Below are 26,890 nucleotides of genomic sequence, written 5' to 3' on the forward strand. Positions count from 1 at the left end.
TGATAAAAGTCCTGGAAAGAATAGGAATTCAAGGCCCATACCTAAACATATAAAAGCCATATACAGCAAACCAGTTGCTAACATTAAACTAAATGGAGAGAAACTTGAAGCAATCCCACTAAAATCAGGGACTAGACAAGGCTGCCCACTCTCTCCCTACTTATTCAATATAGTTCTTGAAGTTCTAGCCAGAGCAATCAGACAACAAAAGGAGATCAAGGGGATACAGATCGGAAAAGAAGAAGTCAAAATATCACTATTTGCAGATGACATGATAGTATATTTAAGTGATCCCAAAAGTTCCACCAGAGAACTACTAAAGCTGATAAACAACTTCAGCAAAGTGGCTGGGTATAAAATTAACTCAAATAAATCAGTTGCCTTCCTCTATACAAAAGAGAAACAAGCCGAGAAAGAAATTAGGGAAACGACACCCTTCATAATAGACCCAAATAATATAAAGTACCTCGGTGTGACTTTAACCAAGCAAGTAAAAGATCTGTACAATAAGAACTTCAAGACACTGAGGAAAGAAATTGAAGAAGACCTCAGAAGATGGAAAGATCTCCCATGCTCATGGATTGGCAGGATTAATATAGTAAAAATGGCCATTTTACCAAAAGCAATCTACAGATTCAATGCAATCCCCATCAAAATACCAATCCAATTCTTCAAAGAGTTAGACAGAACAATTTGCAAATTCATCTGGAATAACAAAGAACCCAGGATAGCTAAAGCTATCCTCAACAATAAAAGGACTTCAGGGGGAATCACTATCCCTGAACTCAAGCAGTATTACAGAGCAATAGTGATAAAAACTGCATGGTATTGGTACAGAGACAGACAGATAGACCAATGGAATAGAATTGAAGACCCAGAAATGAACCCACACACCTATGGTCACTTGATTTTTGACAAAGGAGCCAAAACCATCCAATGGAAAAAAGATAGCATTTTCAGCAAATGGTGCTGGTTCAACTGGAGGGCAACATGTAGAAGAATGCAGATCGATCCATGCTTATCACCCTGTACAAAGCTTAAGTCCAAGTGGATCAAGGACCTCCACATCAAACCAGACACACTCAAACTAATAGAAGAAAAACTAGGGAAACATCTGGAACACATGGGCACTGGAAAAAATTTCCTGAACAAAACACCAATGGCTTATGCTCTAAGATCAAGAATCGACAAATGGGATCTCATAAAACTGCAAAGCTTCTGTAAGGCAAAGGACACTGTGGTTAGGACAAAACGGCAACCAACAGATTGGGAAAAGATCTTTACCAATCCTACAATAGATAGAGGCCTTATATCCAAAATATACAAAGAACTCAAGAAGTTAGACCGCAGGGAAACAAATAACCCTATTAAAAAATGGGGTTCAGAGCTAAACAAAGAATTCACAGCTGAGGAATGCCGAATGGCTGAGAAACACCTAAAGAAATGTTCAACATCTTTAGTCATAAGGGAAATGCAAATCAAAACAACCCTGAGATTTCACCTCACACCAGTGAGAATGGCTAAGATCAAAAACTCAGGTGACAGCAGATGCTGGCGAGGATGTGGAGAAAGAGGAACACTCCTCCACTGTTGGTGGGATTGCAGACTGGTAAAAACATTCTGGAAATCAGTCTGGAGGTTCCTCAGAAAATTGGACATTGAACTGCCTGAGGATCCAGCTATACCTCTCTTGGGCATATACCCAAAAGATGCCTCAACATATAAAAGAGACACGTGCTCCACTATGTTCATCGCAGCCTTATTTATAATAGCCAGAAAATGGAAAGAACCCAGATGCCCTTCAACAGAGGAATGGATACAGAAAATGTGGTACATCTACACAATGGAATATTACTCAGCTATCAAAAACAACGAGTTTATGAAATTCGTAGGCAAATGGTTGGAACTGGAAAATATCATCCTGAGTGAGGTAACCCAATCACAGAAAAACACACATGGTATGCACTCATTGATAAGTGGCTATTAGCCCAAATGCTTGGATTACCCTAGATCCCTAGAACAAAGGAAACTCAAGACGGATGATCAAAATGTGAATGCTTCACTCCTTCTTTAAATGAGGAAAAAGAATACCCTTGGCAGGGAAGGGAGAGGCAAAGATTAAAACAGAGACTGAAGGAAAACCCATTCAGAGCCTGCCCCACATGTGGCCCATACATATAGAGCCACCCAATTAGACAAGATGGATGAAGCAAAGAAGTGCAGACTGACAGGAGCCAGATGTAGATCGCTCCTGAGAGACACAGCCAGAATACAGCAAATACAGAGGCGAATGCCAGCAGCAAACCACTGAACTGAGAATAGGTCCCCTGTTGAAGGAATCAGAGAAAGAACTGGAAGAGCTTGAAGGGGCTCGAGACCCCAAAAGTACAACAATGCCAAGCAACCAGAGCTTCCAGGGACTAAGCCACTACCTAAAGACTATACATGGACTGACCCTGGACTCTGACCCCATAGGTAGCAATGAATATCCTAGTAAGTGCACCAGTGGAAGGGGAAGCCCTGGGTCCTGCTAAGACTGAACTCCCAGTGAACTAGTCTATGGGGGGAGGGCGGCAATGGGGGGAGGGTTGGGAAGGGAACACCCATAAGGATGGGGAGGGGAGAGGGGGATGTTTGCCCGGAAACCGGGAAAGGGAATAACACTCGAAATGTATATAAGAAATACTCAAGTTAATAAAAAAAAAAAGAGAACAAGCATATATATTACCAACATATAACTGACACTCAAAAAAGTGTACATGTTTAATTGTACAGTATAATTAATGATTTGTATCCAGTGAATAATCTAGGCAGTGGCTGCATTTGTCACCTAAAATGTTTTCTCATAAACCTTTATAATACCTACCCTACCCTCTTCAACTCCAATTCCTGATGATAGATCTTCTGTCTTTATAGATTATACTTTCTACTTCTACTTGGATGGAATCAAACAATATATATTTTCTTTTTACCTAAGTTCCTTTAATCAGTAATAATTATTTTTAGATTTGTCAATGCTATCATATTGACAACTCACTATGCCCTGTGGTTGAATAAGATTCCATCGAATGGACATACCACAACTTGGAATACATATATCTTTAATTTCGGCAACAGTAATAGTAATGCACTATATAGTATCTCATTGGAGCTATAACTTACAGTATTCTAAAAACAATATTGAATTTTTCCATGTGCTTACCTGCCATCCAGATATTGTCCTGGGTGATGTATTAGATGTGTTGTCCATTTTAAATTAGATTGTTTTATTGTTATTGGGTGTTAAAATGTCTTTTATTTCTGGAAACTATCAGAAATGTGTTTTATAGAGAGAGGAGAGAAGAAAAGTAGAGAAAGGAAGGAGGAACAAGGGAGAAGGAAGAGAAAAGGAGAGAAGAAAGGGAGGGAAGAGAAGAGGGGGAGGTAGAAGGAAACAGAGAGCCACTATCTTTTATCACTGCATCGTTTCTCAGATTTGTTATAGGTTGAACTGTACACACGCACCTGAGACATGCTCCTGTTCTAAGCTCCAGCGGTTGTGAACTTAGTTGGAAACCAGAGTGTTATTTATGGAAGTAACCAAGTTAAAATGAGATCACCACTAGATTCAGATGAATCCCCATCCTGTACATGTACACAAAGTAGGAGATTTGAATACTGAGACAAAGACAGAGAGAGACACATAAGGATGGGGACATATTGGAATGATGTCTCTACAAGTCAAGGGATCCATCCTAAGGTTTGGTGGCAACCTTGCTGTGAGAGAGGCAGAGTATCCATCTGAACACCAGAAGAAACAGCCTCTGATGACACCTTGGTTTCCAAATTCTGGCCTCTTATTCTACGAGATAATAAAATTATGTTGTTTTAAGTAAACTTGGATAATGCACTGTAAATGTATATGATACATTTTAAAATCCCTTGTAACCTTAAAAGGGCAAGAACAAGTCCTTCACGTGTTCTTGTCCCTTTGGCTCCTTAGCAGAGGTACACACATATACACAGCAGCTTTCCTATTAATTAACTGGTGTGTTCATTTTGTAGGATATTTTTTTCCTCTCAGCCCTGACATATGGCTTCAGGGGGCTCTGAACATGCTACTGCAATCTGGCAGGACACAGGCGGCAGCAGTCCTCCGCTGCTGACTTGGCAGTGTTTGGGCAGAATTCTCACTGTTGTAGGCAGGGGGTAGGGCAGAATGAATCACCAGATGGCTGAAGCCATACTTCCATTCATGTGACTCCACTGTTATAGACCATGCAGGGTGTCATAGGGAATGGAGAAAGGACAACACGCTTTCAGGAAACTGCACTAGTGTCCATTGGTACCCAGGCACAGCCAAGGGACAGTGGTCAGAGACCCAACAGTCTGCTCAGCTGTGGGCCATATGTGCCAGGCCAGACAATTCACCTTTGCCTTGACTCTCAGTAGGAAAAGAACTATGATGCAAAGTGAAATAATTAACCTTCAGAGCCCAGTCTGTGGGGTTTCCATCTGCCTCACACAAGCATTCCCTTGCTGTCCTTGTAGCCTAATGTAATCCTTTGTTGTTTTCCTGTCTGGTCCGCATGAAATAAAATCAATGCATTCTAATTACTAGTCTACTGTGGAGTACTAGTAGTCTAGCCTGGTGCTTGCAAGATTAGCGTTACCAACCTCAAAAATCAGTATTTGCCATTTTCTGGATACTGCCTGGTAGACATTATGAAGACTGGCATAGAATGCAACTCTTCTCAGAGTCCTCTCTGGAGATGGATACCGAATACACTCAGTGGTCTCAGGACCCTGTTCTAGGATGACATGTCTACTCCTTAGCTGCATGGTTTAAGGACAAGAGTATAGAAGGAGAGTGGCAGCTACTGAGCACACACAACAGGTATCATGTGGCTGCACAGGACTAGTTGTTTTTACACACTATTCCACGTTAAAATGACTGAGAAGGGTCCATGAGGTGGCTCAGAGTATTAGCCATGCTTGCCAGCCATACAAGCCTGACAACTCCAGCTCAGTCCTAGGATCCCAGAGTGGCAGGAGAGAAGCAACTTTTGAAATTAGTTCTCTGACTTTTACACACACACACACACACACACACACACACACACACACACACACAATAATATTTTAAACAAAAATCACATTAAAAATTAAGCAAAGTACACATAAAACACCTGGAAAGAAATGGGAAGCAACATGGGAAGCACTCACCTTGGAACGGGACGACTTTTTCTTCCGAGAACAGTAACAAAGAAATTGACCTCTTAAACACTGATTAGTGATATTCTTTTTATACTTTTAACTCCGAGGAGCTACAAGTTATCTTTAATAGTACACAGCAAACTTTTACAGGTAAGAAGGCCTGCCACAGGTGATCTGAGAAATAAGTGAATATGTTTGCTCACCATGATCCATTATGTTTTCTCCAGAAAAGATGATTTCACTATACTTTAGTCTAGGTTAGCTTTGACTATCAGCCTGGAGTCCCTTGAGAGGAAGTCTCAATTGAGGATTACCCAGATCAGATTCGCCTGAGGGCATATCTGTGGGGAACTACCTTTTTTGTTAGTTGTTATCAGTAGGAGGGCCCAGCCCACTGTGGGCAGGACTATTCCTTAGGTAGGGGGTAGTCCTAAACTGTATACGAAACCTAGCTTAGCATGAACCTGAGTTGAAGCTAACAAATGGGATAGCATTCCTCTGTGGCTCCTGTTTTAAGTTCCAGACTGAGTTACTTCCCAGATTCCCCTCAGTGATGGACTATGACCTAGAAATATAAGCCCAGTAAACCTTTCCTCCACTAAGTTGCTTTTGGTCAGATTGTTTTATTACAGGAACAGAAGGAAAACTAGAACAACTATGTAGAGGGTATTTTTTTTTTAAATGAATGTCATCAAACAGGACTGTGTTATCAAGACCTTATATAACCCTAGACAGCAGCCTCTTGAAAGAGCAGAAAGCTATTTCTGGAGGGCACTGGCATACTGCCACATTACAATATGCCCCATCCCTACAAACAGGATTCAAATCCTCTGTAAACTCAAGAGCATTTGCCACATCCAGCTCCTACATGGGTCTGAGCATATGCCATGAGCATTCAGGCACATTTGGCAAACGATTACTTTTGGGACTTGGCAGAGAAGTCTTCATCGGGAGTTTTCAGTCATGGTCTCTCTGACAGCACCTACTGTGACACCAAGCAGATAAAATGAATAATAACATATCTAACTTGGAAGGTCAATTCCTGCTCATATTTATAGCTATTACACACACCATCACCAAGGAGCTCCCTGTAGCAGTTTCTTGCTGTGAAGGTAGATTGTTCATTACTCAAGAGTTGGTCTTTCATTTTGGAAATCCATAACAGTGCTGCACAAGTAGAAATCCCAAGACTGGTACTGACTAGAACATTCATTCTCCAAAGAAAAGAAAGCAAGTATGCTTGTCGTTTTGTTTATTTGACTTCTTGGGACAGAAAACTGGTGTATCTCCTCCTTTCATTTCAATGTCATCCACACTGGTAGATGATCTTGAGACTACTAAAATAGAACCTTATTAAGATTTGTCCATTATTATCACCTTGATTTGTTTCTGTTCTCTGAGATGTTTTCCTGTGGGAGAAAAGAAAACAGTGGGAATTTCTTGTCTACAAGAAGTATATTGAGGTGATATAAATAGAAACTTCTGGCAGAAAAGTCTCCTAGAAAAGCACAGACTACTATTTCAAATGCCTATTTAGGCAAAATGAGATCATCTGCATGAGATTCCAATTTCTAATTAAATGTATTATTGCCCATCCTTGTCCTGATGTTTAATATGTACTAACAGAATAACCCAGCTAGACAGCAAGCTTAAATAAGGAAGTTGTTTTTATATCTTCTATACTAGTATACTTAAAAGCCTTACTAAATACTATTCTTAAAACTATTGTCGAGGTTCGGTTTTTTGTAATGGTAAGTTCTGTATCTCAAGGTCTAGTTGCCTTAAGACCAATGAATTCTCACATATACCAGCTTTTGTTGTGCAAAACTTGCTCCTAAATTGAAAACTATTGGTTAATAAAGATACCTACAGCCTGTATGTGAGCAGAAGAAAGGTAAACAGAATCCTGGTTCCCAGGCTTGTCGTATGAGGCAGAGACCACAAGGAGAGAAAAGAAGAAAAAAGGCCATGGGGTAGCTAGATCATGAGCTCATGGCCATTGGGACCAGCCAGGGGGAGTAGGAGCAGTCCAGGTAGAATTCAGCAGATGATATCTTGGGGTTATTGACAGGGAAATAGGCAAAATAACATAGAGGGTTGATATCTGCCCAGCTCTAGTGCTTTATATTTATTTAACCATAAATATAAAGGTTTTATGTTTTTTTTTATTTGAGAGCTCAGTAACCAAAGGTGGGATAGAGAACCCCTCAAATAATACTTACCTCAACAGGCTATTCAAGTCGTGGACATACATCCTTCAGTATTCTGAGACGCTGTTTATAAATGTATTTGGCCATGTTCTAAAAGTTTGATCAACACTGTATTCAGTTGTTTGGTTATGTTTCCATATGGCAGGTTAAAATTCTTCTCCCAAGTGGTGAAGAGTGGTAAAGCCAATATGTAACCATTCTAAACTAAAACACCCATAACAGATGAAATCACGAGATTCATCCCATCTGCTCACAGATGTTCTCATGCTTCTCTAGTAGACTTCATATTTGCACTAGCACAAAACTTGTACATTAAATACAGCCTAACTTCCAAGGTACTCAGGTTTAATGCAGAAACAAGAGTGAGCCTGTATAAGAAGAGAAGGAGATTACCTTATTCTCTTGACCATAGGAAGACTCAGAAATACAACAGCTGTACACAAGCCAAGAAAAATGCCCTCATCCAGAACCTACCTATAAGTTTAACAGGGTCTTGATCTTAGGATTCCTAGGGCCACAACAGAAACAAAACAATGTTCACTTTCTTGAGTACGCCAATCTAAGATATTCTATAATGTACTCCAAAGTGACTAGATCATCCTTCTCTTAGGTAGGGTTTCAATTCTCTATCCATTTATAGGTAAGCATGGCCATCTAAATCTATTTAGCTAATGTGTAGGGTTATGTGAAGGGTTCTATCAGAGGGCTCAGGCCACTAAAGGAGGCAGGACGGGGAAGTTTAACCACGCTTACCCCCACATCACTGCCAAGCCGGTGTCTGGCTATAGGGAAGCCGAAGGACACCGCTCTGGGGGTGGGGAATCGTGGTCTGAGCTCTGGACACAGCCAGAGCTGGCTCAGGGGTCTTCGAGCCTGAAAGAAGGCCAGGGCTGTCAGGTTCTTAGGCTCTTGGGCACCCAAGCACCACTGGAAGCCTCGGAAAATCTGAAAACAGAGTGGGGGCCCACAAACTAAATCTAATCCAGAGCCAAGGGGAAAGAGAAGGGCTCTGGCTGGTCCCACAGGGGAGTCCTTGGCTTGATGGTGGCGGGCTGCAGGCTTGGTAGCAGCTGCCCCTCGGGGCGCAGAGAGGCCTACAGGAGATTAGGCTCTGCAGGCAAAGGCCTTCTCTGTGGCTTCCCACAGCAAATCCCAATGAAAAGAGACAGTCCATGGTTTTAAAACATTCATTGCCATGGCAGAAGGTGGATGAGTAAAACTGTACCCATTTCTCAGGGTGGGCCTGAGATTAAATACCTTTTACAGGGAGGAGTGTCTGGGAAGGAAAGTTCATTGGCTAAGCCTCTAGGCCTTTAAGTACCTCATTATAATGGAGATCAGTCTTGAGCCTGTGTGACCTGAGATCACAACCTCTACCTGTGGAGAGGTTTGAGGAGTTGCCATAGGGACTGATGGCCATAAATCTATGGAGGGTTGTGGCTAGTGACAGACCTAGTTTGCCAGGAGTCAGGCGAAATGCCTACTATCCCTTTTGGGGTCACCTGAGTTTTCAAGCCTTTGCTCAACAGGGAACCAGGGTGCTTTTTACGGTCCCACAGTAATGGATGTGTATATGATCCTTAAGAGTCAATGTAGACTCTAACGTGTTCTCTTTCCCCTACTACAGTGACCTCTAAAATCTGTGACAGGATGCAGCTTCCCTCTTTTTGGAGTCTAGAGCCTGAGCTATAAATGTCAAACTCCAGGTGGCGGAGGCATCCACATTTACAGGGCTAACCCAGTGAGGTTCCGGAATCACTCAGTACCTTAGTGTAGCTTGCCTTATCCTGACCAACATAACAACTGTGAACTTCCCAGAGGAGACTAACAAGTATCGTTTGCATAGATAGAACTACAGCTACTGATGAAGAGTGTGCTCCATCATTGTGGTGTTTTTCCCATGAAAACAAGGAAATGAATTCATTAATTCGCCTTCTTCCATTTTTTTCTTCCAATTTAACAGCATAGGTATTTGAGGTTGAAGACAACTACTAAAAATATATTCATCTACCAAATTCCATCTTATGATGCCTTCTAGTCCAGAGATCTCTACCTCTTTGGAACCCTCATATGCAGACCTCATATCTCTTGTGGAAGTCAGTATATTTGGTGGCTGAATGTTTAGAATTCTCTACCTTTTGGAAACAACATTTTCAGCATCTTTTAAAAATCATGCAAGTGTATTCAAATGTTAATCTTTATTTCATGGCAGACAAACATGCATTTGATTCCTGGCTTATCTTGCATCCAACCAAGTGTTTTAGTCAGATTATCAAGACAGACAGAACCCATATATGGAGGAAACATACACACACACACACACACACACACACACACACACACACACATTCCACTAGATGAAAAGCTAAGGAGGACCCCAAAGTAGGAGTTTTGCCTAAGAGTTATCACCACGATGGGGAAAAGGCACTGCCAGCTATGAAGGTGACATATGACGCCAGTAAGAATAACATCATGAGGAATGGGGCAGGAAAGAAAAAAGTCTAAATGATGGTGAGAAAGAAGGTAGAGTCAGGGACCTACCTTCTCAGTGTCAGAACCAAAAGCTACTACATGTTTAAAGGGGAAAACCAAAGCTACCTCTTGATTTCCTGGAAGTTAGTTCAAGTTCTGATTTTATCCCAGCATTCAGGATAGACCATCTGACAAAAATCTGGGAAGAGAGTTACCAGGAAGAGGTAAGTGCTGGGTTAAAAAGAAAAATAAATAAAGCCAAAGGGTTTCTGTACAACATCCAGTGTTTCAAATTATTCCAAATTAGCTGGGTATATTACTGCATGCCTTTAATCCAAGCAATTTAGGGGGCATAGGCAGGTGGATCTCTCTAAATTCAAAGCCAACTTCATCTAAATATTGAGTGTCAGTATAGCCAGATCTGTCTCAAGAAGTAAACCAAAAAACAAAAAAAAAAAAAAAGAGAGAATAAAACTAAAATATTCCAAATCACAATATTCTTTGTTCATACTCTGTTGTCCTCAATATACATCATCTAACAGAAGACATTGTCATTGGTGTGGCAGGGGCAGGGGCAGGTTATCAGCCAACACATAGTAGATAGTGGCATAGCATAGAGTGGCTTAAGCAACACTTTTTACTCTCTGAGATGTGTGGGGCTAGCAGTCTTGGGTTCCCCTGGGTTGTTGCATTTGGTTCAAGAGGTCACAAAGTCAGAAAGGGCAGCTTCTGGATGCAAGCTGCATACTGTGTTCAAAGGCAGAGCGCTGAGGAAAAGGCCAGAAGGTCTTCCGTAAGTCCTTTTAACTAGGAAATAAAGTTCTTTCCTGGAAGATCCAAGTAAACTGTTTACATCCTCACTCTTCTACACCACAGTTCTGTAGTCAGACAAAGAACTGAACCCACATTCCTTAAAATCAATAAAACCTCAACTGACTCTTGTCCAAAATTATTTCACTTGCTTCTTCCTATGATCAGGGAAGGTGGAGGACAAGGTCATTGGGTGAGGAATGAGGGGGACTCTCACTTGTACTTTTAATGCTGATACATCAGTACAAAATCATTAAGACTGGATGAAGCAAAAGAGCATGCAGGTTCTAATCAAGAGAAAAGCACCCACCTCAGGTGGGTATTCTCTCAAAATTCAGAGGCAAGCACTAATCTTCCCAGAGGCTTCTCTGAAACTGCTAAGAAATTATAATTAGACTTTGTGCTTCCAATGAGTGGTTCACCCCAGGAGCTCAGGGCACTTCCCTACCTCATCTCATTTATCTTCAAGCCATTCAAGGCAGCTGGCATCTATTATCATTCTTATTTTCAGGATGAAGGAACTGAGGTATAGGCACAGGTTAATGGCTTGCCCAATGTCATTTGCTCAATGAGTCAGCACCAGTTGGAGATGAGATCAAGACCTAGTGACTGAAGACCCTGGGAAGGTGCTCCAAGGTTATTTACTTACCAGAGAGCATGAGAACCTGCAAGCCCGCTTAATGGAACAGAGCTCTGCCAAGAGGGGAAGGAACACAAGCCTGGCTCATTGCATGTGGAAGCTTGGGCAAAACTCCTAACACTGAACATTTTCGCCATCTGAGTCATTGAGTATTTTAAAGACAAAAGTTGTTGCAAATTAAACCACATGAAGTAAGACATTCTCTAAAGTCTAATTCAGTGTAAGGTATTGCTATTTGATAGGTTGATTGAACCAGGAGTTAAGTGAAACTTCTGCTCTGGGCTGACAATGATAGTCCTAAAAGACAACCAGACAATTATATAGAAATCTTCCTGGATGACCAACAAGTCCCTTTTTGCCATTCAGTGATTTGAGAGATACATTTGCAGCACCAGACCTGCAGAAAGTGCAAGGTCCAGGCATAAGAAAGCTCTGATCCCCAGCCTCTAGAAAGCAAAGTCAGTTTGAGGAACAAACAAAGCCCTTTGTTCTTCTATGAGTTACAAGGAAACAAATTCTGTGGAGCACAATGAGGCCCACAGGACTCTTCTTACATCTTCTTTTCAGATGCTAGGAGGAAGCCTTTGTGGTTGCTGTAATGTGAGAGGAAAAGGAATCACCTATTGTAGCGAAGAAGAGTTGGAAGAAGAGTGTGTTAAGACTAGATGACGGAAGTACGGATACAAGAATACTGTCTATAGACGTCCGGCTGAAAAACCTGCTCAATGGCAATTACGTGGCATTTGTTGTTATTGTTGTGTTTTATAAAAATATAAGGAGAGAAAGAATAAGTTTGGTTGGGGTGCAATAAGGTGTGGGGAAAGGAGGTGCCTCTACGGGCCCATGCTAAGGCATGCCTTCCTCCTGAAGGACCAGCCACATGATGGTATAGTATAGAATATTTTATTCAGGGAATGGGGAGGGGAGTTGAGGAAGTAGCGACAGAGAAAGGCAGAGGAAGAGAGTAGAGAAGTAGAGGCTGTGAGCACTGGGAAAGAGAGGGGATCCGGGAATAAGGAAGGGGAAGCAGGAACAAGGGGACAGAGCAGGAGCAAGAGAGAGGAGAGGGCGAGCAGCCCCTTTTATAGTGAGTCGCTCACCACTAGCTGTTGCCAGGTAACTGTGGGCGGAGCTTAGACAAAAATGTCAACCTTTGTTGTTTTTATTCAGTACTGTTTTCCCTAAATGACAGTTAAAGCCATTAACTGAGTTCAGAGAGCCCTAATTAAGTCTTGGTACAAGGTCACAGGGAATCAACAGTTCATGCAGTCATCTCTCCATGGGGCTTGTTTCTTCTGGCCATCTTGTTTCCTCAGGCAGGTGCTTCCTGTACTGTATGCAGAGGGCAACCTTCTCAAAGCCATCCCAGCTGTGAGGTATGTTATGCTTTCCAGACTGACTAGGGTGCTACTTCATTCTTGTCACTGACGTTTAGAAAAATCACTTGGAGAGAAACAAATGTCTCTTTCTAGAGACTTCTTTAGGTGAAAGACCTGAGGTGAAAGGCACAGACACACAGTGTACATGAATAGAAAGGAAAATAAATTGTAAGGATCTAGAAGAAAAGTCCAGTGGTTCCCGTACCCACATGGATACAAATATTAGTTGAGGAACAGGAGCTTGTGGTTGCTCAGGTAGTGACTGGGTTTCCAACAAGGAGAAAGCGTTGAGCCATGCACTATTTGGAGGCCAAATGGAAACAGTAAGGTTCCCCTGAAAACAACTCCCAAATAACCAGCCAGGAAGAATTCAACACACACGCACACGTGCACATGCACCAGAAGCCACCAGCTTGAGCCTGGCTGTTAAATCCGGACTGGTCTAGGAAAAGAAATATTTCCACAGCTAACTTACAACTGCCACCTGTGATTTCTTTCTCCTTATCTTCCTCCAGGATTCTACCTCCCACATACTCACAAATGTTAGCCCTGTTTAGAGCACGCACCACAGTAAGAAAGATTTACATTATGATGTAAAACACAATATGGACCATATGAGCAGCCAGAGGATTCCAGCACCTCCACTTTAACACACACCACAATCAAAGCAATGTTGTTCAATGCACTGATGCTCTGTTATATATTAAAATTACCCTGCAATGTGTATTATCTTCACTTCATTTAAAAAAAATACAAGTTGAAGCTTTCTAAGTTGATTTATGATCCAGTAATGGCTTATAACTTATTTTGGGGGGGAGGGCTAGCTTAAGACACTATGAAAAGGGAAATTTTCAGAGCTAAATTGTGCATATTCCATAAATAGTGGCAGGAAAGGAAGAAGAAGGGGGAGAGAGAAGAACAGAGGAAAGGAGAGAGAAGAGAGACCAAGGGAGGGAGAGTAATCCTATGGTTCCTCCCTAAACTAAGGTGAAGGTACAACATCAAATGGGCATGAACTGAAAATTTAAAAGATGGGAATGAGTTATGACTCCTACAAGGGACTTGTTCAACTGAAATTGTTATGCCGGGAGAGGGTGGTACAGTAGAGTTGAAAGCAGTTATCCAAAATTAAAAATAAGACCACTTCCTGTGTGTACCCATGATGCCAAGAGTCCTGAATAAAAGTTGGATGGGCCAACAATGTGAAAGCCCATGGCAACAGCAACAAAGAGAGACTAGAAGGCTAGGGAAAGAGAAACTACCTGTTAAAACCTAATGAAGATAACACAAAGAATTCTGGGTCAGGGAGAGACTGACCTCCCACAGTAGAAATGGGAAAACTTCCACACAGTAGCAGTCATGGCTTCTGCATCAGAGATGAAGGCCTCTCCCCATGGAGTGTGTTGACTAAGCCTGTTAGGAGAGGCTGGCAGCAAACTGGATCTGTAATAGGAAAGCTTCTTAGCACATCTTCCTTTGTTTCAGCATCCATGGCCATCTGAAGAGAGAGAAAATGGGGTAATGGGTCAGAACATCAGACATTGGCCAGTTGCTTCACTTCAGTGCAAGCTGTTTGCAGAGGAAAAATTTAACTTCCTGAAGCAGAAGCAGTCAGTCCTCCTCTGCCCGGAGACCTTGGTTCTGTGTCCTCTTGGGTCCCCACTGGAAGGGAGAACCTTAGGCCTTCCAGCGCCTCACTAAGTAGATGCCTCCAACCCCTGTAGCCCAGAAGCTCTATCGCTATGCTGGGAGAAAGGTCCCCAAACACATTCAACTCTGTTTAAAAGAAGTCAGAGTAGATATTCAAAAAACCTCAACTGCCCTCTCATCCACTACAGGCACTGAGGTCAAAGATCCCTATAAAATCATCAGGGAGCAGTGTGCATCCTGCAAACACTCAGATCCTTCAGGGGATGGAAATGATTTCCCTGACTATCCCATCTCTTGCTGGGAACTAGCAATACAAATAGCCTACTGCCATCTCAGGACAGCAAGCAACCCCTGGTGCTACAGCAGATATTGAAAGAAGACACCAATCCTTCCAAATTTGAGGAAACTCTAGAAAAGAATCAGCCACTTTTATTTATTTTTGTTTTGACAACTACTCGTTAAAATAGCTGAAGGGGTGAAATTGTTGGGTCGACTTAGGACAAGGATAAAATTCCTAAACCACATAAAATGGGCTGCTGGTCAGAGTCCCTTTGTTTTCTCCATGCCTCCCCGTAAATAAGCACACCCATCCTGTAGTATTTGTCTTCAATGAGCTGAAAGGACAATACTTAAGGCTAAACTGACATGAACCTTCTACCCAAAACCAGTGCTGAGAATTAATGAAAGATGGGTTTGTGTGTATGTTTTGACCCAAAAATAATTTATTTCCATGAGTTTGGCTTGCTCAATTGAATGGTTTAAAAGTTCATAAACTTTGAGATGAACAAGAGCTGTCACTGCATTAAAAAACAAAACAAAACAAAAAAAAACAAAAAACAGGTAGTTCTTGCATAATCTGAGGGTATTTGAACCAAAATCTCATAAATTACAGCAGAATGCTTGCCAAATTACAGCCCAAAGCATACTATGGGTGCCACTGTGCTGTTAAATGAAGGGCTTGACAACATGAAGGACAGTTCATGGCCACAGGAGAGTGTTTATTAGAGTCTACAGATAAAGATTTCTAACCTAATCCTTTCCTCTTTGCTCAGTTGTCAGCATTGAAATAATTCCTGGGACATGGATGGCTTTCAGTGTTACTGCAGGAACCAAAGAAAACCCATTTTTCCCTGTACCATCAGTGAACCCCACGGATCAAGTCAAAAGAATCAACTCAAAAAAGTATAATTTTTACACCTGTAAAACTTGGCTGAATCCTTCCACCTCTGGTGATTTCTCTTTGGAAACATGTGTCTGGATCCTATAGCTATAAGTAAAAAAATCATGTATTTTCTATAGTGGTTCTACCTTTTCTCTAAGGTTTACGTTTCCGCTGCTGCCACCTATAATAAACAATTTTGAACTGAAACACTTTGAGAAAGAACTTAAGTCCTGGTGTATTCCTGTAATCCAATCTACTCTGAAAGCTTAGATAGGAATGCATAAATTGACAACAGGGGACCATTGTAAGGTTCATGGCTAAGCAGAAGACTTTCATTGTAGATATGATGGAAAGAATCTGTAAGATTCTGGAGTAGAGAGAGAAAGCAGACGAATGAACATAGTGAACAGACTAGACTAGGACAGGAGAGAAGCAAGAACAGAACAGAGGGAGTGCAGCATAGTGGGGAGCTAAAGATAAAGACAAGGAGAGGACACAAGAGAGTACATAGCTGAATTAGCAGGGTCATAATGAGAAAATGCACAGCTGTGGGAGGGAAGCTCCTGAGGGATAAAGCTGCGGATGGAGTAAGGGGTAAGAAGAGCTGAGAAGAACCAAGAAGCCAGCGACCGGGAAGTGTGTAACAGGTACTGGTGATACTGAGAGAGCCTGGCGGCTAACACGGGCTTTGGTGTGCTAATATGCAATAAAGAGAGACATTTGTCCCTGTGGTAGAGAGGAATTGGCTTCATAATTTCCTAAGGAATGCTATCTTTTGTCTAACTGCCAGAATTTAAGGAAATGGAATTTTCTTTGAACATGACAGGAAAGATTGTGAGTTTGAGGTCAGCCTGAGAAACATAATTCCTGCCTCTATGATAGATGAATAAATATACAAACAAATGAATAATAAATAGATGATAGATAGATAGATAGATAGATAGATAGATAGATAGATAGATAGATAGACAGACAGACAGATAGACAGACAGAGAGATGATAGCTAGGCAGACAGACAGACTAATAATGAAATGAAATATTAGTGACTGAACTGTTGTGGCTTAATGGTAGACTACTTTCTAGCATGTGCAGAGGCCTGATTTGTTCACCAAAGTCACACAAGGAAAAATGGTTCATTTTAAATGTCAGCTTAGATTGATGATGACACCTAGCTGTTTGACAAACATTAGTCTACACGTGGTGTATTTTGCATATGTGATTAACAAGTGCAGTCCAGTGAGTTTGGAGTATAGATTAAGTTCAGTGTTGCTAATGTGGCTTGTTGATCAGGTGAAGGCCTCAACAGAAAAGACTGAAGTTTAATGAAGAAGTGATTTTTCCTCACATATATAGCATCAACTCCTCTCTGAGTTTTTAGCATTCTGGTCTACCCTACAGATTTCATATTTGCTGGTTTGTACCGGTGCTTTAGGCTAACTCTGTGCCTTTGTGTACTCTTGTTTCTGCTCCTATGGAGAACTGATACAATTTTCAAGCAAATTTATTTTACTTTTGTGTCTGCTAGGTTAAAACAATGATGAAACATTTTACATAATATTAGACATAGCAAAAATTTGTTTGTGTTTTGAAATCCATGCCTGCTTTAACGGGCTTTGTGTCTCACTGGAAATTGATCTGAATACTTTTATGAATAGTGCTTCCTGGCTCAAGGAGAGCCAATAGTTGTCTGATGAAGGAATCATGTGACTTATTAAGCAATTATGAAAAGAGGTTTTCTGCTTGTTTTTATTTTTCCAAGAGGCTTGTACAGAAGGAACACAGTCTTTCCTCTCATCTGGTTCTTTTTTTCCTTGTTCCTTCCCCTTTCTCCCTCCCCCTTTTCATTGTCCTTTCTCCCCTCTCTTAGCAGAGAATATTACTCTATACAATAACACCTTAGTAGCATTAGTAGCCTTGGGTCAAAGGAAATGAACATGAATCCCAATAATGTGACTGACGTAACTGGATCACCCAACCCCAAAGCTTGCATTGACCATAGACTTGCTTTTCAATGAACTATTACAGTATTTGTTTGAATTGTCTGCCTGTTTGACCCTCACTTCTTGGCTGCAGCCAAATAACCAAGTCTCCATGCCCTTTGTTTCATACTTATAACAAGCAGAATGAGGTAACCTGAGATTTCTTCAAACTCTATCTGAATTGCACACTTACGTGCTGGCACCAAACCACTGCATTATTTGTCAATTACTGTTCAGGGAAGCCATTATTAGCGATGTATTTCTAAATGCATCATTTCTGTTAGAAGTAGGAAGCTTGCAAAATTCAATTCCGTAAAGCGTTGACTCTGTTTGTATTGTACAAGTTGGCTTTGCAGTCTGGCTCAAGAGATCCTCCATCCTCAGCCTCCCAAGTTGCCAAGTCTAAAGGTGTGTGTCTCTTTGTCAAGATATAAAACATAACGCAATGTCATATTTTGTTCTAGCAGTCTTAACCCTAATGAACTGTTCTTATCAACAGTAGTTTTTGATGGAGTTTTTAGGTGTCCAAATGCTCTAACAAATGGGCAGTAAGTAGAAAGAGAGCCTACTATAACAACGAGGGAAGAATAATGGCAGAGATCCTACCAGACAGAAATAAATGCTTAACCTATGGAGAGCTGTGCAGACTCACCTAACCTGAGAGATGCTGTGAAATATTGTTTAAACATCCTCACAGGCTCATGGACTTGAACAGTCCCCAGCTGGTGATGCTGTTTTGGGAACTTGTGGAACCTTTGTCACCCAGAGGTTACTTACTTGGCTGACATAAACTAGTAGGAATGCATGTCTTAGGAGTCATAGTCAATGTCAATTCACACATTTGGTGGTGGTGGTGGTGGTGGTGGTGGTGGTGGTGGTGGTGGTGGTGGTGGTGGTGGTGGTTGTCGTCGTCGTTGTTGTTACCTGGCCTGGTCACCATATCAAGAAGAAGCAGCCTTAAGATCAGACCTTCATATTGAGGATTCCTACCACTCTTTCCCAGCCATGATAGATTGAAACCATGAGCCCCAAATAAATCCCTACTAAGTCACTTCTATTGGATATTTTGTTATAGCCACAGAAGTGACTGATGCACGTGCAAATTGAATTGACAGATTCTCACTTACAAAGCTGGTAATTTATCAAAAAGTTGAAAGACATTATTGATAAAGACACAATAAAACAGCTTTTATATCTATAATGTGGAACTGTCACCAAAAATAGCAATCACAGGTAAGGACTCAGTTTTCAAGAAAGGCAGTGTAGCATTAGTTGTTAAAAAAAAAAGAAAGAAAGAAAGAAAGAAAGAAAGAAAGAAAGAAAGAAAGAAAGAAAGAAAGAAAGAAAATGCCTATAAACTTTCACCAAACAATTCCCTTTTGTATTTGTTAGTTAGCATTTTGTCACTGTGCCCAAATATATGACATGAACAATACAAAGAAGGAAAGATTTATTCGGGCTCATGGTTCAGGGGGTCCAGTCTATCATGGTGGGAATAGTGTGGTGAGCATTCCAGTTCATATCATGGCAGGCTAAGAAGCAGAAGGGGGCAGCAAAAGCATTTATCCAGCTTCCCCCTTCGCTGCCTTTGTTCTAGGGCCTCGAGTGCACATGATGTTCCTGCCTATATTCAGTCAATCCTTCTTGAAAACTGGTTCACAGACAAGCTGATGGGTCTACCTCACTAGCTGATTTAGGTGATTCTAAAGCAAGTGCTGTGGACAGGAAAGCTGAATCAACACACCTTTCTCATCTCGACCCAACACTTTTACTTGCTAATGTATAGAATTATATGACTTGTAAGTCCCGTATTTAAAAACAAATACATAACAATCACCAAAAAAAAATGGCTAAAGCATCAGAACTGAATTAATGTTTAGCTTTTAAAGAAATGAGCAAGGTCTCTGGACAATAGAATGGACGATCAATTTCTCAGCTTATATGGCGGGGAACTAAAACTGGATAACTTATAAACAACACATAATTATTTCTTCTGAACTGAGGAAGATCAAAGCACTGGCTACTTTCTTAGCTGGTTTTGGCTTGTTATCAGAAAGAAAGGGTCTCCTGTGTCCTTACGTTGTAAAGGAGATACACCAGTGTTTGGTGGTCCTTGATAAAAACACTCTTCTGAACCACGAAGGCTCAGGCCTCAACCTCAAGTCCTGAATCATCATCTTAATGAGTATAATTTCAATATATTGATTTGAGGAGGCGGGGTAAAACTGTAGCAGTCTCAAAATCATATATTAAATCATAATGGGAAGGTTAAAGAACATTGAAAGTATCCTACACTTGTAAAAAGGAATGTCTGAACACATGTTTGTATACAGGAAAACAAGAAAGCAGATGAAAGAAGCAAGAATTGTGCTTAAGCTGAGGGTCAGAACCAAGAGCTCCAAGGTAGGACTAAGAAAGAGACCCAATTTTTTACTAAATACCTTTAAATTATTTTGACCTACAAAAATATGTCAGTAGTTTTGAAAATTTAACAAAAAGCAGGAGGGGGAGTAAAGCTATTATTCCAAATACATTTTGTAATTTGCTGTAATTTGTTTTCAGTAACTCTAGCTGAATTACAGGGCCTGTGCTTGGGATAAGTGATGATTAATGATCAGATGTGAAACAATGACTTGGTGCATTTATTCTCATTTCCATTTACGTCTAAATAAGGGCAGTAGAAAATGGATTTTGAATTAAGGGGTAGAAATCAATCTTATCTATAACATTTTAAAAGCTGGTTTGTTGGCCACTTGACTTTCTTTGCATAATACTCCTAAAGTCTTCCCCACCAGGGTTTTAGCAGCCTTTTTTTTTTTTCATCTCCAAGTCACAGTCTTCTAGTAGCTTCTCCAAGATGCTTACCAAGTAGCTTCTGAGAGCCCAGCATAGAACAAGTCAAGCACAGGCATCACCTTCCTGAGGTCAGAATTTTTTCCACCATTGCTGTTCTAGCCATATGGCAAAAACAATGATGTCATCAATAGGCTGAGAGCTTGAGCTCCTTGCTCTCTAGAGGCACAACAGGAGTACCTAAGGTTGCCACCTGAGAAAAGAAAACAATGGGAAACTGTGGGCAAGACGTTTGGCCCATAGGAAATGGTTTCAAATTTAGCTTTGGGGATTTCAAAGTGCTTCAATAAATGTTTGTCTTGGGAAGAAAACTAAGAGAGAAGGGAGGGAAGGAAAAATAAAGAGAAGAAAGGGCCCAGCTGACAAAATAATCTAAGGGAAATAACCTATGAACCTAAGATTGATTCATTCATTCATTACTCATCTACTCCTTTAACAAATATAAGACAAGGTGCTGAGAGCACAGCTCAGTGATACTTACCCAGGACTGTAGGTTAAATCTCCAGCACTCAAAGAGGGGAGAGGAAGAGAAAGAGAAAAAAACAGGTACTCTATAAAATATACAATGTGCAGCAACTGGGAGTTGTACTGGAAATAAAGGAAAGTCAAAAGTATAAAGACAAGGGATGAAGATGCTGTTTTGGTTGAGTGGTAGGGCAAAGGGATATGACTGCTATTTTGGGTGGTAGAACAGAGCTCTTTGAAGAGAGGACAATTGAGCAGAAATATGAAGTGAGCCAGGCAGCTGTCTGAAAGAACTTCTTAAGCAGAGGCAAGAACTGTGGCAACCCAAGCCCTGTCATGGAAATGTACTCGGGGAGTTGAAAAATCAAGAGCCAAAGAGAATGTCCTCATGGAGTTTAGAAAAACAGAGCTAAGAAACAATGTCAGCATTTCTGCAGAAAACACACCCAGCAGTTATATAATTCTACACAAACAGTTTTAGATCTCTAAAGCGAAAACAGTCTTATTTGCAGAGAAGACAGGAGTCCATTCACATGGTATATGGTGTCTGTAATACTTACCAATGGCTATCTGACCAAGAAATACTTTCAGGGCTGGGGATATAGGTTAACAATAGTCCATAGGTCAACATGAGTAGACAAGACCCTAGGTTCAAACCTCATGTGCAAATTAGGAACAAAAAGAAGAGGAGAGAAGAGAAGAGAAGAGAAGAGAAGAGAAGAGAAGAGAAGAGCAGAGAAGAGAAGAGAAGAGAAGAGAAGAGAAGAGAAGAGAAGAGAAAAGAAGACTTTGGTCCAGACCCATATTTTAGGTTAAACCTTAAAATATGTAAGAGCCCCTTGGAGAAATAGTTCAGGGAGTTTAATCCATAGAAAAATATAAATAACCATCCACTAACATGGTGTGAGCAGTGCAGGTTTTCAGAGAGCAGGCATTGAAAGTTAAAACATATTCAATGCAAAAGCTGAAAGTGAACAGATCCAGCCTCAGCTATCAGACAGTCACTGAACAGAAATAATCTTCTCCCTAGAGAGATTGCTATCTCTGCTAAGCTACCACAGCTTGTTAGAAATGTCCCTTCGGGACTGTTTCTCCCTTTGGAGTCCCATTATGTATGCACCCAGCAGTGCTTCGATCTGAATTTGGATTTCTGAGAAATCCCCAGGAAGGGAATAGCATTAGCAAATGGCCTCACTCAGTAATAACATTGTAAATTAATACATTGGCTGTTTTATGTAATTCCAACTCCAATGAATTTTGCAGGTGCAGTAGAGCCAAGGACACAAATTTGAAATGGTCTAATGAATAGATAAAAGCGCTGTTGAACTCTAAATCTGCGAACCACTGGCTTAGACCTCACTCTTGTAAACTCTTTCCAGGGCTGATAATTAAAAACATTTAGTTCCTAGATAAGATTAGGATCATGAAGGAAATAATATTCACCTTCTACAAAAGATATGATTAAGTGGATACTCTTGACTAGGTACAGGGACCTGTCCTTTTCCACAGAAGGCTGTCTAGTCTACCAATTACACAGAGTAGGACCAAGCTGACCAGTGGGTTAAGGTTCATGTTCAAGATCTTAAATTGCCGTTGCTTTATTTTCTCAAAGGAACCCTGCTCTTTAGGCACTGCTATTAGATCCTGCATTCTGGAAGCTTGGCATCTCAGCCTTCTGTCCTGAAGTCATTGATGTAAGCTTTCAGTGATTCATCACACTTCTTTTGGGGCCAGCATGGAGTTCACACAAGACAACAGGGTTTCCCAAGGGGATGATTGTGACCTCTGTCCTTTATTATTGAGGTTCAAGAAAGATTCGAAACTGGTGTTTGCATTCATGCCTGTCAGCTAAGAACTGATAACAGGAGGAAAAGAAGGGACCCCAAAGCTAAGCATGCCACTGTACATCTGCACCCCCAGCACTCTGCAAGCACAGGCAGGAGGTTTGCTCCAAGTTCGTTGCCAGCCTGAACTACCAAGGAGATACTCTTCAGTCTTTTAAAAATACAAAGAAAAAGGGAGGCCAGATGGCCTGATGGGCATCTACTGCCAAGCTTACATATCCGAATTCAGTCCTCAGTACCTGTGACAGGAGGAGAGAGCTCCTACAAGTTGCTGTCTGCTCTCCACATGCATTCTGTGTCACGTGTGTCCCAAACTCACACACATACTAATAAATAAGGAAGGATGGGTGGAAGGAAACAGAACTGGGGAAATAAAAGGAAAAAATGAAAGATGGGGCTTCAGGATGGGAGACTCAGGCAGGGAAGGATAGTCAGCACTAAGCTTGTGGGTGGAGTCCAGAAACATGTTCAGACCAGAAGGCAGAGTCTAAAAATGACACCATTGATGGCAGTACTCTTGTGGAACCAGTTGATCTGGCAACAGTCATAGCTGTATTGCCAATAGGGTGGAGAGAAAGAAGCAAGAAGAGAGGGGGGAGAAGGGAAGTGAAAGTGATAGGGGAAGGGGGGAGGGGGAAAAGGGTAGGGAGAATGAGAGGGAGAGGGAGAGGGAGAGGGATATGGAGAAGGAGAGGGAGAGGGAGAGCAATGAATAAAATGCAGGTCCCTAAGAATCACGCTTCAGACCCTCAGTCCTGTCACCTGCTCCACTTCCAAGGTAGTGGTTTGCCATTACCTTTATCAGCGTTCACCTTCCTAGCTTCCCCATGCAGCAGATAGCTGAAAGCCACAGACACCAGCTCAGACTAACTTGAGCAAAAGGAAAGGTATTGGAGGATTCCAGGAAGCATATACACTCTGCAGGAACTACAGACAGGCCTGTTGAGTGGTCAGGAGCCTGTAAGATAATAGAGCAAACAGGAAGCCTGGCTCCAGAAAGGAGCTGCAGGCTCTGCTTCTTCTACTACTAAAGGCCACTGCAACAAGGGTTCTGAGCACGGAAAGGCTTATTTTTTCCACTGGACCTGTATCTTGCATCAATTCCTGGAGATCCACTGTCCCTAGGAAAAGTGGGACTCAGCCCAGCTGTTGAAGACCAGGGAAGACTCTCTGACTTTTCATGAACAGAGGGCGGCTACCTTCCTCCCTCTCTACCCTCACCCTCCAGCTCCTCCAAGATTCAAGTCATAGGAAGAAGCAAACTTTACAACAGTCAATAATAACTCAGATGACAATGAATATGGTGAGAGAAGGCAACAAAGAGAAACAAGGAGTAGACTCAATGGACAGCAAATTTCAAAACACGCATTATATAGTCTAGCTGAATATTGTCGTGCACAGCTTACTAGTGGATATGTGTTCTGAAAGTGTGTTATTAGTGGTTTGCCATTGTACTAGCATCACAGAGTATACTCAATGTTAGTTGAATGGACCTCCCCAGGTGATATGCTTCTAGGGGACCCTGTCTTATACAGAGGTAAGTCAGCATCATGTGATACATAAAACATGCAATGATGTCGCAGTGGAGAGATGATTCAGGCTTTAAGCATAATTCTCACAATAATTCATACTTTATTCCTTACGATAGACACCTCTGTTGGTGATCCAACAAAAGCTAAGCTAGTCCTACTTCCATTAAAAGTATTCTTGAGACATTTTGAGAAATGGGCTTTTAAAACCAGCCTTCAAGAATATTCCAAAATTATAAGTCAAACACATCAATTGTTAGCTGTATGTTTGGTTATTGGTTATATATGAATCATATCAATGATAAAAGTTAGTTTTTAATATAACATAGGCATGTTTATGGGACATTAGTGTCTATTTTATAATCCATACACATACTGCATTTATGATCTCAAACATAATTTTACAACTTAAGTGATTATAAATGTTTATTGATATTATGGTTTTACACATATTTTATTTTCTTCATGGTCCATAATTACCATGAAGCAAGAGGGTAGTTTCCAAGGCATTTTTGGTTAACCTGCCCTCTACCAGAATTTGCTTTACAGCATATTCTATGGGAGCGCAGAGCAAAAAAACTGCAGCCTGACCATATGCCATAAATGTTTCTATAAAATTTGACTTACTATAAGAATAAAAGCTTGGGGCTATCTTTTTCATCAACCTATAATTTTATATAACTATACATTTTTCTGCAGTTTACACTTTCAAATAACACATCTTGCCTAAGTTTGGGGCTATGATGACCAAGAAGGATATGAACAAGAATACGCAAAGGACAGACAGTGAGAGGGAGTCTGTTACTCACCTGGGCTAATAGCTTCTTCCAAGGACGTCTGAGAGTAAATATTCAAAACTGGCCTTTCCGCGACGTGGCTCAGCCATCTGATAGATCCCCCGCATGCCTATCTATGCATAGTTATCTGGAAGCTTGTTGATATGTTCAGTTCTCACCAGGCTTTTGACATGATATGTATGATAGAAAAATAATACTTAACTAGCGTGATTTTTGTTTCCACAATTTCAACAGTCTAAAAGCCTACAATCTGAACATGTTTGGCTGAATGGCTTCACTCTAGGATTCTTATGTCAAAGTCCTAGCCTCCCCGCCTAATGTGAATGTGTTCAGATATGATCACATCCTTAAGGAGGTAATTAAGTTAAATGAGGGTCACTAGACTCATCTAGTAGACACACCCCTGTATATATGTTGGAGATAAGTTAGCTGAGAAGGTATGACCCAGTCTGAATGTGGGTGGTATTACTCTATGTGATGGACTCTAGAAAATCGAGGCAGGGGCAGAAGTAAGAAAGCAACCACCTTGCCTCTCTCCCATGATGGGCTGCAACTCAAATCATGGGTCAAAATAAACCCTTCCTTTCTTTCTTTGCTTTTCTTGGGTGTTTTGTTACAGCAATGAGAAAAGAAACTAACACAAGGGTCAACTTCTAGAGACTCCTCATATTTCCTGGCTTGGGGCCACCTCTTACTTTGTCAGCAAAGCCAATGAAGTCAGTTCTCTGATGCTGTGTCTCTTATCACATTCTACTCAGGTATCAGGGGAAAGGTTCATTGTTTCCAGAGACTTCTGTGGCCAACTGATTCATATTCTAACTCCATTGTTTTAATCTCTCTTTTACATATTTTGAATTTTCCACAGTTTCTGGACACGAGTATTGGAACAACTTTGTCAAGCATCAGGGGAAGGTAGAGTTCTGCCCTCCACAGAATATTACCCAGAAATTTTTAAAGCTTGGTATGATCAAAGTTGATTTCTCTATAACATAAAATCTTTGAAATGCTTTCTCCTTGATGCCTCTTCCCCACATGCTGGTCGGGACTCTGCCTCTTTTCCACCATCATTGTCATTGTCTGGGGACCTTCCATGGTCAGAAAAGTTTTATTTCATTATTAAAAAGCAATATTGTGTAAGCTACTTTTCTTATCACAGTGAACAAATACCTGAAAAATTTGAAATGAGTAAGTATTTGTTTTGGCTCATATTTCAGGTAACTACTGTCTATCACGTGGCTGCCAGAGCAAACTTAGTCCTTGGTGTCAACCAAAACACAGAGAAAGGACAATGTTGGTGTTTCTATTTGCTTGCTTTCTTCCCCTTTTATTCATTCTGAGACCCAGTCCACAAGATATTATCACCCCTCTTCATGGACAATCCTTACTTATTCCTCTCTGAAAACAAGTTCAAAGATACACCCCCCAGAGACAAGACTCTGGGGGATTACAAATTCAGTCAAGTTGTCAATGAATATTAACCATCATAGGTATCAGATGATGTGTTAGAAACAAGCTTAGAAATGAGAAATTCTATTTCTACTCATGTTCTATTAGTCAGAACCCAGTCACAAAGAAGTGGCTCAACAGCAAGGGGAATATGAAACGTAGTCTTCTGGTATGTTATTAAGAATATCTAAAAATGTGGATTTGATAAATGTGAATTATTTCTGCCATCATGGCAGAACATGATTGGAGAAAAAAATTTCTCCTTGGGGAAGAGAAGTTATTTGTAAAACCAGCCCTGTCTGATGTCAGTCAAATTTAGTAAGATAATTTTCTTCACTTTGTCAAATTAATCACTACCTATGGACTCAACCTCAGTCTACTTGGAAAGTAGCTTCTGAGGTCCACTATAGTCCTCTTTATGTCTGGTGTGCCTTTTACTGTATGAAGGCTATTCTTGG

At 41.0% G+C, this 26,890-nt stretch overlaps 1 long non-coding RNA gene across 5 annotated transcripts in view; it reads right to left on the bottom strand.

Moving 5' to 3' along the window:
• Window positions 1-25,327, bottom strand: part of LOC148001546 (uncharacterized) — a 54,305-nt gene extending 28,978 nt beyond the window's left edge. For 2 of the 5 annotated variants that reach the window (XR_015635439.1, XR_015635440.1), the window contains exons 1-3: window positions 24,999-25,327; window positions 20,364-20,544; window positions 14,025-14,205 (exon numbers count right to left, since the gene is read on the bottom strand). This is a non-coding gene — a long non-coding RNA (uncharacterized LOC148001546). Of the gene's footprint in view, window positions 1-6,431; window positions 6,606-12,474; window positions 12,822-14,024; window positions 14,206-20,363; window positions 20,545-24,998 lie in introns of those variants that run through there. The other 3 variants (XR_015635441.1, XR_015635442.1, XR_015635443.1) reach the window with 3 other exon arrangements.
• Window positions 25,328-26,890: the final 1,563 nt, after the last annotated feature.

Source organism: Rattus norvegicus, chromosome 13, assembly GCF_021556685.1.
Source record: "Rattus norvegicus strain SHRSP/BbbUtx chromosome 13, alternate assembly SHRSP_T2T, whole genome shotgun sequence".
In the NCBI taxonomy this organism is placed as follows: Eukaryota; Metazoa; Chordata; class Mammalia; order Rodentia; family Muridae; genus Rattus; species Rattus norvegicus.